The sequence below is a fragment of the Copadichromis virginalis genome, unplaced genomic scaffold (genome assembly GCF_057382275.1).
Source record: "Copadichromis virginalis isolate Kocher_CV1m ecotype Utaka unplaced genomic scaffold, C_Virginalis_male_GT1.1 unmapped_scaffold_3, whole genome shotgun sequence".
Classification (NCBI taxonomy): Eukaryota; Metazoa; Chordata; class Actinopteri; order Cichliformes; family Cichlidae; genus Copadichromis; species Copadichromis virginalis.
Window position 1 is genome coordinate 257,266 of NW_028188591.1, and position 15,440 is coordinate 272,705.

At 40.7% G+C, this 15,440-nt stretch overlaps 1 pseudogene; it reads right to left on the reverse strand.

Annotated features, from left to right (window-relative positions):
- Window positions 1-7,095: 7,095 nt before the first annotated feature.
- LOC146679401 (uncharacterized) lies at window positions 7,096-9,288 on the reverse strand (annotated as a pseudogene).
- Window positions 9,289-15,440: the final 6,152 nt, after the last annotated feature.

Here is a 15,440-nt window from a genome sequence, read left to right on the forward strand (position 1 = left end):
TACATTTCCTCCTTTTGTTTCTGGAAGACAGGTAGGTAAGGTAAGTTCTAAACAATACAAATTAACAGTTGAAATAAAGAACATGTTAACTTAACAAACTTGTAGGAATTGATTTAAACCAAGATGTTATATTATATAATCTGTAAAAGTGCAAAACATAAACCCGGGATAGTAGATGTTTGCCTATTGCAGATTACATGTGAAATATGGTTAAATCAAAACAAGAATGTTAAGAATATAGACAAATGGTCTTCTCACCCACTTTGTCACACCTCATAAACACAAGGAATTAGGATCCTGTAATTAAACTTTTTTTTTAAAGGGAGAAAGCAGTGTTAGCCACCAACCTAGATATAGGTAAAAGATCCAGTAAGACTTTAGCATCTGCTCTTATTTTCAATCGATTCATCAAAAAATTTATAAATAAATAATGTGCTTACAGTCTGAGGAGATTGTCCCCAACACCACAGATTGCATTCGCAACACTGTCCAGTGATGCCGCATCTCCCTGCAAAGGATAATCTCCTCCTCTCTCAGGCGCCTCACAGCCATCACCTTCTCAAAGACCTTCCTCTTTGTCTGGAGGTCTGCAGCAGCTACAGTTTAACAACATCAGATGGGAAAACATAGTAGCATATTATGATTCAAGAACAAAACATTCAACTACTGCTCAGATACTGGGAGCTTGTTTAAAAAGGATATTTATAAATCAAGAGCTTACGTTCACTTGTGCTCTGCTAGGGCCAAATGTCGGTCTGGATGAGGGCATCGCTGGATACGATTTGCTTTGTTGATTCAGCAAGCTTTTTGTAGTCGTCAACAGCAGCCGCCAAGCATTTCTTCTCAACTAAGATGACTGCGAATTCTGTGTCGCCTCTTGTTGCTATCTGTAAATATTCATAAAAAATTCACACCTTCACATAATGTATATATTTACATTTTAATCTACACTCATCAATTTGTTTGCTAGAACACCCATCACATCCATCTTAAACAAACCTGGATCTAATTTTATTCTGTTTACAAAGTAGCTGTACAAACTAAGTATCAAACGGTCCATTTCAAAGAAACTGGGACGTACCATTTTGTCTGTAAAGACTTTGTGTTCGTACTTTGATGATGACGACAAGCTCCTCTATTCGTGCCTGCAACGCTCCAAGGCTGCCATCAGTTTGATCAGTTTCTAAGTGAGAGGAATATTAATCAGAATATAGGATGAGTAACAGTCACCAAACTACAGTGGACTCTGTAATCACTGACTTGATGATATTCATTATAAGACATCTGTAGCCTTCATGTGCTGCATTATCATGAGATAACAAGTATGTTGGTGTTCAGGTTTATAAAACCAAACAGTACAACATCATTTCAACCCAGGTTCAATCCAATTTGATCAAACGCAACAACTCTGCCATAAATTCTGCTTTTACAACGCTTATTTTTCATTGTTTGTTGGCACTGTCAGAAATATCTTAATTCTACCTTAAGTTCTTTAATGAGGCGATGGTGGGTCCTATTGTTATACACGAGTGCATTATATTGAGACTCACCTTCAGCCCATTGCTGCACATCGGAAGCCCGGTTGCAGCACCGGTTCAGCATGGTGGTCAGCAGTCCCAGTAACTGCGGCAAGACTTTTTTTTGTTAAAAGTGTCATTGAAAACTCTTCCAGGATTATATCACACAGCATTGATAACATTGTGTATATATACTCATGCTGGCAGCCACTATATGACCAGCTTCTTAAGATAAAAGACATAAACTTTGTTAACGGTATACCCGAATCTCTTGCTGATGACACCCTTCTGCCTAAAGACAAGAACAATTTGCTAATTATAGATGATGTGATGAACGATGCCACTAACAATTTAGAAGTACAAAATGTGTTCACAAAGTATGTGCATCATAGGAATTTGAGTTGTATATAACTAGTTCAGAATTTGTTTATTCAAGGAAAATCCAGTAGAACCATTTCCTTGAACACTAACTACCTAATATTCAAAGGAGCTTGCAAAGAAAGGCGTCTGGACTTCTTTAAGTTACTTGAAGACGTTTCACCTCTCATCCGACAAGCTTCTTCAGTTCTAAGGTCAAATGGTGGAGAGTCCCAGATATAAACCTAGTTTTGGCGTTTTGTTTTTCGGGTAAACCAGTTTTTGTCTGAGCGTGTTGCTGGGTCTGAAATACACTGGGATGTCGTGCTTGGTTCACCCGAAAGACAAAACGCCAAAACACAGACTTAACAATGTGGTGTATGCTGTACAGTGCAGCGAGGAATGCCCAGACCTCTACATTGGAGAGACCAAACAGCCACTTCACAAGCGCATGGCACAACATAGAAGAGCCACCTCCACAGGACAAGACTCAGCAGTCCATCTGCATCTTAAGGATAAAGGACACTCTTTCGAGGATGCCAATGTTCACATTTTGGACAGAGAGGACAGATGGTTTGAAAGAGGAGTGAAAGAAGCATCTATGTCCACTGTGAGCGACCATCTTTGAACAGAGGCGGTGGTTTACGACACCAACTCTCTGCCATCTATAATCCAGTTTTGAGATCCCTTCCCAGACGCCTTAACGCCCACTCACATCCTGGGCCATCTGATCTCAGGAATTCGCATGATAAGGTGGGGCCAGGTTTCACAATGAACTCACCCGAAACTCTGGCTGATTGGGACCCACACCCAGTTTCACACCTTGGCTCAGACGATTAGAGGATCATCAGGGGGTCCTTTTGTCCCTCTGTGGGGGGTTACTCCCACTAGGTTTATATCTGGGACTCTCCACCATTTGACCTTAGAACTGAAGAAGCTTGTCGGATGAGAGGTGAAACGTCTTCAAGTAACTTAAAGAAGTCCAGACGCTTTTCTTTGCAAGCTCCTTTGACTACGGTAGTGACAATTTTTGAAAGGGCAATCCAATGTCTCATGCTGTTTTAGATGTGTCCTTAAGTGACTAAGGACATTTTTATCATTGAATGGTTGGCTACAACCACAAAGAGGGCAAAGAAATACTGCACTTTGATCTCTACTTTGCACAACTTTCTGAGAATGTATCCATGTTAAATGAATTTTCAAAGCATTCAGTGACTGAAATGTACAGATACAGCAATCATATGGACATGGCAAAGGACTGACTGAGGAAACATTCCTATGATGTAACCGATAGTGCTCAAGCACCTTTATCTGTTTTCCAAAGATAAGATTACAAAGTTTGCATTTGAACGCTATTGTATGATTTTTTTTAAAGTAACTGTGGAAGTGCTATCAATGGGGTTTTTTTCTTATTTTTAGCAATCAACATACCAAAATAGTATCTTTCTACACCAGCAAGGAGTTTCAGCCTTAACCTGAAAAGAGAGATTAAGAAATAGGTATAATACGTTATTGTCCAGCGCTTTGTCACTTTTTTTTTTACATAATCAGTTATCAAACACTGTATACATACAGGTGGTCTAACAACAACCACTTTTTAAACATTTGCTAATACCATCACATAGATATACAAACTAGACAAAGAGTTACAAACATCATATTAAAACTGGAACAACAAGGAAAATGTAATGCAGGGATCGCTGGTGTGTTTATGGAGTGGACACAAAAACAAACAAACAAACAAAAACAAGCTGTTTATTTCAGGGTGATGTCCAAAAACATAAAAGCAAGGCAAGGCGAAACAAGGGTGAAACTAAACTAAAACCTTAACTGCGGAAAACCTAAACTAACATTGAAAACAATAACGAGAGACAAGAACATGAAACTTAACAGGGACATGCAAACATAAAAGTGAAAAATGTCTAAACATGAGCACGAACCTGAGCAGTAGCAGAAATTCTGTGACTTTGACATGAAGATAAATAGACACTGAACAGACGAAGACAGAGGACTTAAATACATAGAAAGGAAAAGAGGGAAGTGGAAACACCGGGGAAACACAGCTGACACAAATGAACCTGAATGCCACAGGGTAAGTACAACAAAACAAACTGAACATGGAACCACCAGACTCTTCACAGTAAAACAGAAACAAGAAAGGGACGCAGTCAAGACAACACGAGCTTGACAAATAGAACACGGAACACGCATAAATACATGGGGAGACTCAAGGAAACAGATTAGGGAAATGAGGGCATGGACATAAAAGTAAAACACAGAAGACAAGACACATAACCAAGGTGACAGATGAAACATAACTAGGCCAGAACTCAACTAATTCTTAACTAATAATAACACAGGAATTTCACCTTATTTCAATATAACATCAAAATTAAACTCAAAAAGTCCTTCTAATGTACACTGGGGTTGAGAATAAAATTAGAAAAAAAAACTGTTTGGTAAATGTATTATTGATGGGTTCACCCTCAAGTTAACCTGAAATAGACCAGGCACAACAACTTAATAGTTCAGAAGATTCAACATTCCTACTTGTATACAGAACTATTTGCAATCCAAACCAAGTTCTACTGGCTAATTATATGATGATTGATCACTGCTTATATCATCCTATGCCTACAATATTGATGCCCCAGTTTTAATATGTACAATTCCAGAGAACTAAACTATGGAAGGCCGTTTCCGCCACTAAAAAAAAACAAACGGATACTTAACTCGAAATTTCGAGTTATCTTTCTCGAAATTTCGACTTATTTTCTCAAAATTTCAACTTAGCAACTCGAAATTTAGACTTATTTTCTCAAAATTTCAACCTAGCAACTTGAAATTTCAACTTAGCAACTCGAAATTTCGACTTAACTCGAAATTATGAGAGAAATAACTCGAAACTTTGAGAAAATAACTCAAAATTTCGAGTTAGCTCTGCCAATCAGTAATCTATGTGAATGACGTCATTTCCGTGTTACCCGGAAGCTGAAGCCCTCAGCTACAAATGCTACAGAAATGCTAACAGTATTACAGATACGGATCATGAATTCACAAATTGCTGAGTGTTTTAAGCGTATATTGCATATTATAGAAACATCAGATATATTAAAGTACACGTGAAAAGTAGTGCTTTTACTAAACATGAAAACAGAAATATAGGAAAATATCTTTTAAATAACTACCCCATCGGCTATGCAGTTTTGAAAAAGGGGGTGTGAAATGCACTACACACAGGTCTTTATCACCAGATTCCACATTTATTTATAGTTTTCCCTGCGTTATGACTGAACACAGTCTGACAGCTGTTGGTCCCAGCTGATTTCCCTCTCCCTCTGCTCCTCTCCGTCTCACTATAAAAAGGGAAGGAAAAAACCATCAGTCCAAATCGCCATCAGCTGTTTTCACCGGCATCTCCAGCACCGCCCCGTTGAGCTCACTCCACCACTCCTCCCCTGCAGCCGCGCCCGGGACCACACCTCCGCCACACACCCCCACCGCCCGACTGAGGCCAGGGAGCTGTCCTGCCGAACCTACTCCCCCCCCCCACCCCCCCGCGAGCGAGAGAGGAAATCGGCCACCGCCATCTGCGCCCCCAGCCTATGGACCACCTTGAACTTAAAGGGCTGTAAAGCCAGATACCACCGGGTGATCCAGGCGTTGGCATCCTTCATGCGGTGGAGCCACTGCAGCGGGGCGTGGTCCGAGCAGAGGGTGAATGAGCGCCCCAGGAGGTAATAGCGAAGGGAGTCGACCGCCCACCGGATAGCCAAGCACTCTGCCAGCTTCCGGCTGATGTAAAGAACGGGACGGTCGGCCCCCCCTTACCTGCTGGGACAAAACGGCCCCCAGCCCTCTGTTCGAGGCGTCAGTCTGCAGAACAAAAGGGAGGGAAAAGTTAGGAGTGTGAAGCAGCGGCTCCCCACAGAGAGACTTTTTCACCTGCACAAACGCCGCCTGGCACGGCCCCGTCCACTGAACCAGATCTGGAGCACCCTTTCGGGTGAGATCGGTCAAGGGGCTGGTCAGCTGCGCAAACCCTGGCACGAAACGGCGATAGTAACCTGCCAGCCCCAGAAACCGTCTCACCTCCTTTTTAGTCTTGGGGCGCGGGCAGGATGCGATAACAGCCGTCTTCTCCACCTGTGGACGCACCTGCCCGCCCCCCAAGTGGTACTCCAGATACTGTACCTCCCTCCGTCCAACCGCACACTTCTTCGGGTTGGCCGTGAGCCCCGCCCTCCTCAGGGACTCCAGGACCGTGGCCACCCGCTGCACATGCTCCGCCCAGGTGTCGCTGTGGATGATCACGTCATCCAGGTAGGCAGCAGCATATGCAGCGTGCGGACGCAGCACCCGGTCCATGAGGCGCTGAAAGGTGGCAGGGGCTCGGAACAAGCCGAACGGAAGCGTAACGAATTGGTACAACCCGTACGGAGTGGAGAAGGCCGTTTTCTCCTTGGACTCGGCAGACAAGGGAATCTGCCAGTAGCCCTTGGTTAAATCCAGTGTCGTGAAAAAACGGGCCGTGCCCAGCCGATCCAGGAGCTCGTCGACCCGGGGCATGGGATAAGCATCAAAACGTGACACTTCATTCACCTTGCGATAGTCGACACAGAACCGTATAGACCCATCCTTCTTCACCACAAGAACGATGGGGCTACACCAGGCGCTGTGCGACTCTTCTATCACTCCCATTTTCAGCATTTCAGCCAATTCCCTCTGATCGATTTGCCGTTTATGCTCAGAAAGCCTGTAGGGCCGTGAACGCACCGTCACGCCAGGCTGCGTTACAAAATTATGCTCAATGAGAGACGTTCGGCCTGGCAGGGGGGAGAACACATCTGCAAACCGCTGTTGTGAGACCACAACAGGGGTCTCACAACCACTACAATACATGTCATCTTGTGACATTAAATTAATAAAATTTGACAAATTAAAATTAACCTAATGCATTTTTTAAAGTTGATTTTGGATTCAAATAATAGAAAAATTGAATAAAAGGTGGAAAAACTGCTTTCATTGTTCACATGCACACATGCTGACTGAGGAAATGGGAATGCTTATAAATGGTCTCCAGACTGCCACTCTGAGACCTCTGCAGAAATGCATTTCACAAGTGTTTAGAAAAATATTGCCTCAGTTGTAATAGGAAAACACAGAAACACAAAGAAGTACCTCAAATTGCATTACAGTGGTATTTCACCAAAGACTTTTTCTTGGAACTCAGTTTTTAAACACCTGAAACCTTTGCTGTGACATTCACATGGGAACACTTTAGTCTTAGTTCACAACTCAAATATAATCTGTTGTAAAACAACAATGGCTTTTAAGCCATTGTCCGTGAATCAAACCTTTAGATAATGTCCATAACCCACACATTTGATTCCAACACACTGTTCATCTCCGATCTGAAGTCAGGATAGCTGTCATAATTTATCGACAGCTCCAGTACACACCCACATGTGTGTGCCACAGGTCATCTCTGGAAACCTTTAAGTTCGTTAAACCCAATGATGATGTTCTTTCCCAGATGTAAATCTGAACCTGTGCAAAACCTGAGGAACAAACACAAATGTTCCTTCTCAGCATTCTTCACATATGTAGTTAGATATTTCTGAATAATCAGCTTCTGGTGAGCCGTCATTGTTTCAGGGAAAGTGAGACACTTGAGAACTTTTCTCACAGTTGGTTGGAGGGTTTCATAAACTGAAGATAGATCACAAAGGCTTTCCCGTGGCATGCTGAGTGTTCTTGCCCACTGTTCAATAACATAGGCAGGCTCTTGGACAAGTGTTTTGTGTGCAAGCTCCAATAGGACTTCAGTGGCATTGCAGGCTGTTGGTATCTTTCTGCAGCTGTGGTTATCAAGTATGTCTATAAGTTCTTCTTGGTCCACGGTGCTAAAGTCTGATCGCCGCGCCTCTAACACTGTACGCTCAGAGTCAGGCATGAACTTAAGGAAATTCTCCACAGTATCACTCTTTACATATCCAAAGGCAGCTTGTTCCAGAATGGCAGGTGCAATTTTCACAGGCAGATATTTCTCTCTAACCCACCCAAATGCAATGATTCTGCCCACACTCTCCCACTCCGGTTGCCCAAAATCATGCCTTAAGAAGGGCACTTTGTAAACGTTTCCAGTGGTGCACTTGTCATAGAATTCTTTCCAGAATTCTGAAAGACAATCTCTCACAACTCCCCCATCGTCATGGGCCATTTCAGGTGTTCCATCAGGCAGTAAGACCTGGATTTTGATGTCGACATCTTCAAGGTCCTTATCACTAAAATGTGAAATGAGCTCTGACATTACCTGCCCTCTGTGGACCACCACTACTCTCCTCACTCTCTCACTGGATGGACCAGGTTGTGGAGAAAAAATCAGGGTGTCATCCAAATTTATTGGCTCACTGTCAGAAAAGGGGCCAACAAAAATAATGTCACTGCTGTGAGAAGTGTTAGCACTTAGAGACTGCGTGGAAGTTTGTGGAAGGTTATCGTTTGGAGTGTCTTCAATGTATGTCACATCATGGCTGATTGTTTCAAATGGAGCAGATGTTTGGACTGTAGTGACAGAAAAAGAAGAGGTTTGGTTTTGAGGACTCGCTTCAATTTCTGAAGATGGATACAAACCTGGGTTGGAGCTCTGAAGGCTGTCATTTTGTTTTTTCTTTGTGGTGAGGTAGAACCTGAGGATATTTAGTTTTGTGACATGATAAAGTTCTCCTACTGTCAATGCATCATCGACTATCATCTCTTGATAATCCTTCAGATCACAGTCAAAATCTGTTAAGGGCCCCTGAATGTTTCCCCCATCTGGAAAGAACAGGCCTGTTGCAACCTGTAATATGTCCCTTTTCTTGGCATCCTTGCAAATGTCTATTTTTCTTGTTCCTCCTCGTCTAGCTCTAACCTGCTTGAAAACCTCAGTGTCTTCATCATAATGCATCCATCCTATTTCTATTTTTCTATTTCTCTTCAGAGCATTTCTTTTATGGGTTGTTTGGGAATTTTCTTATTGCCGTGTGCTACTGCCATCCTCTTCAGATAATTTTCTTTTGGACAGTTTGGATTTCAGCCGTTCAAAAAGCGCTGACTTGCGGCTGCTGCCCCTCTATCTGCAAAATCCAAATACTGCTAGACGATCACCGTATGATGGCAAATAAGTCTTCAGCTCCTCATCTGTCATTAGACTTATGACACTGGCATCAATCTAAAGATGGAAAAATAATTTAATTTATTGAAACAACCAGCCTTGAAAATACAATCCTATTTTTAACTTAAGAACAATGAGGAAAAGTTGCATTTCAACCAGTATCTTGTTGGAATTAAGTACCTTCTCATTCTGCAAGGTCTGTATAATTTCCTCAGAGACTTCTCTTTGTTTCAAGAATTCAGTCAAGTCTCCCATGCTGTAAGGAAGGATGTAAATTAAAATTACAAAATTAAAATAAAGCCACCATATTATCATCAAAGTATCTGTGCCTACCTACATTATGAGCTCTGACTATGGTGGAGAAGTGGGAACTGCATTTTTAAGTGTCCATTTGCACTGTAACTACAATCAGCATCACAATACAGTCAATCCCACATTTTCTCAGTTGTCTGGTTACAGTTTTATTGGTTTTGTTCCTTATTTATATAGTTGTCAGTCATATTCCCTGTTTTGGGTGATTTGTGATTTTGTTTTATACAGTGCTGTACACTTATTACGCATGCTTTCAGCAAAACGTCTGTTTCACCAGACGTAACAGGTGTCATTAGCGTGTAACAGAAACCTTATAGGTGCCTTTGGTTAACCCTCACGTTGCATTCTGTTCAACTTTGTATGTAACAATCGCGGTCACACTGTTTTTGTATACCTTTTATCCAGTTATCATTTGTAGGAAGGCATTCAAAACTGAAGAACCTGGCGCCATTTGCTCCCCTCCACAGTCTCACTGAACTCTGTCACACACACACACACACACACACACACACACACACACACACACACACACACACTCTCTGACTCACTCACTGGCCTGCACCAGTTACCAGTCACTTTGTGGAGCATTGGACTGCCATTACCTCATAAGACTTTGTTGTTACACTATCTCTTACCGCATACCACTAAATCTCCATTTGCACTATTTGCCTATTTGCACTACTATGCCTCCTTACTTGAATATTGTATATTGTATATTGCATAGCTTTTTTTTTTTTTTTTTGTTATACGTAAAATTGTATTGTATTTATTTAAATTTTTACTTTTTAATTATTTTATTTGCATTTTTTAATCACTAGGGTTTGAGAGTAACGAAATTTCTATTCTCTGTATGTCCTGTACATGTGGCAGAATTGACAAATAAAGTTGACTTGACTTGACTTGACTTGACATTTGTTGTTATACAGTAGCTCACGACACGATCCAGTTTTGAGTGCGCACCCTTTTGCGCCATATCCTTCCGGGTAACAAGGAAATGACATCAGCCACGTAGATTTCTTATTGGCACCGCTAACTCGAAATTTTGAGTTATTTTCTCAAAATTTTGAGTTAATAACTCGAAATTTCGAGTTATTTTTCTCAAAATTTCGAGTTAATAAGTCGAAATTTTGAGTTAATAAGTCCGAATTTTGAGAAAATAACTCGAAATTTCAAGAAAATAACTCGAAATTTCGAGTTATGGATCTTTTTTTTTTTTTTTTTTTTTAGTGGCGGAAACGGGCTTCCATACTAAACATAGCTTTCAAGTTCCACCAGTTGGCAAATGAGTTAGCTAAGCAGCGCAGCAGTGCAACAAAGACTCAACAATTTATCCACAAGGCAGTTTATAAACTACAAATCTGTTTAGCACTCTAGAAACGCCTGCTAAAGACTTATTTTACAGTAGTAAGAGATTAGAAATGTATGAGCAGGGCTTAGCTTTAGTGCTCGCCTCTGCTGGGACTAATAATGTGTTATACTAAATGTGAGCTTATTAGCTTCCTGCAAAACACACTTTGGGGCCAATGCCACCAAGACCATACACTGGAACCCTATTTTTACATTAGGTGGCATGGATTTAAAAAAAAAAAGAAAAGAAAAAAGCAATTCTTAAATGCCTGCTACAATTCAACATTTATGACGATAATAATTCGTATTACAAAGGAGAAATAAGGTTTCAGAAAAAATAAAACTTACCACAAAAGCGCTCACAAAGACAAAATTGCTGCAAAGGCGGTAAATGCAGCTAGCCAAGTGCAGAGCGTTAGCTGTTCCAGTTCAAAGGTCTGTAACATACCACAGCACGTCCTCCTTTATCCAGCGTCAAAGACAATGCAGCAAAAAACCTTCCCAAGTGATTTTATTTCTGTTCGGAAATTAACGTTCCACAGCTTTCTTTCGGAGTAATGAGCAGGCATTCGGACTCGAAGCGACGATTCCAAGATGGTTCCCAGCTCCTCATGAAGAACAGGTGGCACACGTACGTACGTACGTAGGCACGTATGTGATGTCAGTGTCGACTCAAATTATTCAAGGGCAATGTCTGAAACTAATCAACATATTCAAGTACTGATAACTTGAAAAAACAAACTTGTTCAAACTACTCAAAGAAATAAGGGTGTATGAACTTATAACGGGTTTTTAAGTAGTTGCAACTCATTTCATTTATCAAACTATTACTATTCGGTCTTACAGTGCAGGAATAAATCTGTGATTTCTGAGTTCAGTCCTGCATTGTGGGTCCTCCCTCTGTTCGCCACACATCTGCTTCCATGGTACTTCTCTATTAAAGTACAGCAAAGAGGAAACGGATGAATCAATATGGATTAACATAGCAGGACACGCTGGTGAAGGATATCTGTGGCTATTTGCTCTCTAAAAGTGACGAAGCTTCTCAGTGCTTTTCTGTTATTGACTACTGAATATGGCAGTAGTTCTGTGAAGTTTCTGTTCTGTGCAATCTTCACCAAAATAAATGTCTGCAGCCTTGAACTTTCTGGTGACGTTGGCCACACTGTCATTTCACACAACAGTCTGAATACCTGAAGCTTAAAAGAAACGAGTCTTTCCTGCGCAAATGTTTTATCAAACAACACTGTCTGCACTGTGGATGCTCACAAAAGGATGTGCCATCACTGGTTGTATGCTTGCTGCTGCATGGTCATTGGCCAGCCTTTTGCTGTCAGCTGACGCATATCAGTCTTCACTCCCTCCTTCCATCAGTCACTCCTGTGTGAATGTCTGGTCTCCGTACCTACCTCTCAGCCTGCAGTCTGACATTTGGCTTTAAACTGCAGTTTGAACATCTCTCACAATAAAGAACGAAACTCATTCAGGTAAGTTTTACACACACTAACACGCTGGGAACAAATAGTCATTTCTACTTTACATGTCTCCTTTATTTGCCCAATTTGGTAAGATAAGACTTAGTAAAATTCTATTGTTAGTGTTAAATCCTATTTAAGGATGCCAGAGCACCCTTGATGCTGCACTAAAATTGTGATAAATTCTACTCTGTGCATAACAGGAGCTGTCAGTTTGTTCTGAGAGGCAATAAATTCAGACCATTGCAGAACATTAAGAATGTTGCAGGCTGGCAGGAGATGAAATGGATTGTTTGTCCTTGTAGCCATTTTTTTCTGTTATTTCTTTTCATTTCTATTGACTCCTGTTTTCAAAAGCGCTTCTGCGTCAGTGTGTAACTAAACAGAATTCCTCTTTGGCTACATGTGCAAGTAGCTATTAAAATATTTTTGAGACATGTAAGTCCTGGACAAAACCATTTCTATACTAATGTTTCAGTATCTATTTGGCCTTTCTGTGTGAAGTGTTGTGTTGAGGAATGACATTTTCTCTGCTGCTGCTGTTATCATTAGATATTCTGTCTGTGGTGGTGGAAGACCAGGCCTGACCCCCTCGGATCGGGGTTTGAATGTCACCCTGCAGAAAAGGCTGCTAAAGTTTAAAACCTGCTGCTCTTTATAAAAACATTTTGGTAAAAAAAAAATTATTCTCCTTGAGCACTCAAACTGTTCTATACAACATTCACAGATTCACACCCATTCATACAGGCATTGTTTTCTATGCGTTTTCCAGGGAAGCGCTTTCTATCTAACATTCACGCTCCAATTGATCCATCAGAGTGCAACTTGGCGTTAGTATCATGCCCAAGGATATTTGGCATGTAGACTGGAGCAGCCCAGGACCAAACCTCCAACCTTCTGATTAATAGATGACCTGCTCCAACAATTACTTATTCTTTCCTAAATGAACCTGTACAGCTCTACATTGTTGTACATTTCATAGAGTTAGAACACTGAATGCCTGTCAGAGATTTATTTTACTGTCTGTGTTTCTTTCTATGGTCTTTCCACCATCTCAGCTCCTGACAGCTTCCTGCCATCCCACCCGGGTTTTTTGTTTTTGCTCTCCCTTATTAAAGCTTAATTTTCCCAGGAGACCAGGGAACCAGCCTAAATACAGATGATTTCATTATTACATGACCAAACCTCTATACTCCCAAATATTTTCATAATGTTTAGTGAAAAAAAGTTGTCTTTAAAGCAATACATAAAATACAAACAACCTGTAAAAAGTTGACATCATAACATATAAGCACAAGATACTAAAACTGTAAACTATGTCATATCAGGAAAAGAAATGGACTTGAAGTACAGAGTACTCAGTAAATACTGCATTAACTTTAAAGTTTAACGTTTAGGATTACGATTTTAAAGAAAGCAATAATTAAATTGAAACCACCAAAATATATAAGGCCCATTCTAATTGCAAGTATTTTAACTCTTGATACTTTAAAAGTGCTAGAAATATTTTTATATAATGTAGTTTCCATTGACTGTACACTGTATGTTGTATACTTTTATACTTTTAGCTCTCTTTTGTGGATGGAAGCAGAGCTGGAAGCTTACACGGTCACTTAGTGGTGAGGGCGAGTTGTGTATTTTTCTTTAGAAAAAAGTCTGTGACTCTATTTGTTATTAACTTTGTGTTTTGAGTGACAGGATGTCTCCTCATTGTCACAATGTTGAAATCTATCAGGAGATGTATGTGCAGAGTATTATTGGATAGAATACTAAGTCTCAGTGTCAAAATCAAGACAACAATAGCTTGTTACAGAGGTGCAAAGACAACAGGTTGTTTCTGTGTGAACTGCTGCTGCTCTGCAAATGCTGCACAGTTATAAAATACTGGAAAGAAGAGCAATGTTAATTCATGTGTAACTGTGACTTTTCCAGTTTTCTTTCACTTTTACCAGAAACTGAAAGTTTTTCATTCTTAGCAAAACCACATTGTTAATAAGGGAGAGCAAAAACAAAAAACCCGGGTGGGATGGCAGGAAGCTGTCAGGAGCTGAGATGGTGGAAAGACCATAGAAAGAAACACAGACAGTAAAATAAATCTCTGACAGGCATTCAGTGTTCTAACTCTATGAAATGTACAACAATGTAGAGCTGTACAGGTTCATTTAGGAAAGAATAAGTAATTGTTGGAGCAGGTCATCTACAAGACAGCTTTCAGCTTGAACTCAATGCAGTATTTTGGTGGGATATGAACTTTCCCAGGTAACAATCGTACTGTGCTGTGATTCTTCTACAGCCATTTATTTTGTTAATCAAATACTGCTATGGAGACACCCATCAATGTTTCAATGCACCTTCTCTGTTCAGGGTCATGAGTGGGCTAAAGCCTACCTCAGCATGGTTTAAAGATGAGGTGCACTTCTGGCAGCTTAACATAACAAGTGTTTTAACATACATGGAAAAAGTTGTTGCACTCCAATTTGCACTGTGGTAAGAGTGAAAAGTTGAGCACTACCTGTTTCTTCCAAAAAACATAGTTTTTATGAAGATAAATACTATGTCTGTCTGTATTCATATATTTTTGGGGCCCAAAAATTGGAAGTTTACTATACTTGTGGGGCCCAACAGGCCTTATGGCGCCCAAAATCCTGGTCCACACAAGTTTGAAGGCGTTTTTGAGACTCAAAATGTGGTTTTAGTGACAGGGTTACAGTTGGGTTATGGTTAGGTATAGGGTAAGGGTTAGGCATTCATTTTTCATGGTTAAGGGTAGGGTAAGTGGCTACAGAAAGCATTATGTCAATTAGATGTCCCCACAAGATATGAATACCCAACGTGTGTGTAAGAGAGGGAGAATTAATTTTCCCAAAATTAAGCAAATGCTTAATTTTGCCTCACACTAAAGCCAACTTTAGTGTAAGGCTGCAATATAAAATAGTGAAAGAGTGACTGGTTTCGAATATCTGAATGCACTGTCAAACAAGAAAACACTATATCAAACAAATGGTTTCTATAGTGTTACGTCTGGTTCAGTTTGGGTAAGAAGGAAAAACAGCCGAGTCCGTGTAGGTGACAAACATAGTGATTTTATTACATACTTCTAAGACAGAAGCATGGGAAGACAAGCGTACAGCCACAGATCTCCAAAGAGTGGACAGCTCCCCGTCCTTATGTAACCCATGATGACATCACACAGTTAGACCTTACTGGAAATGATAACAGTCTCCCCATAGTCCAAAGTTCTCCTTATACAAACATCAGATGATACTTTAGAGA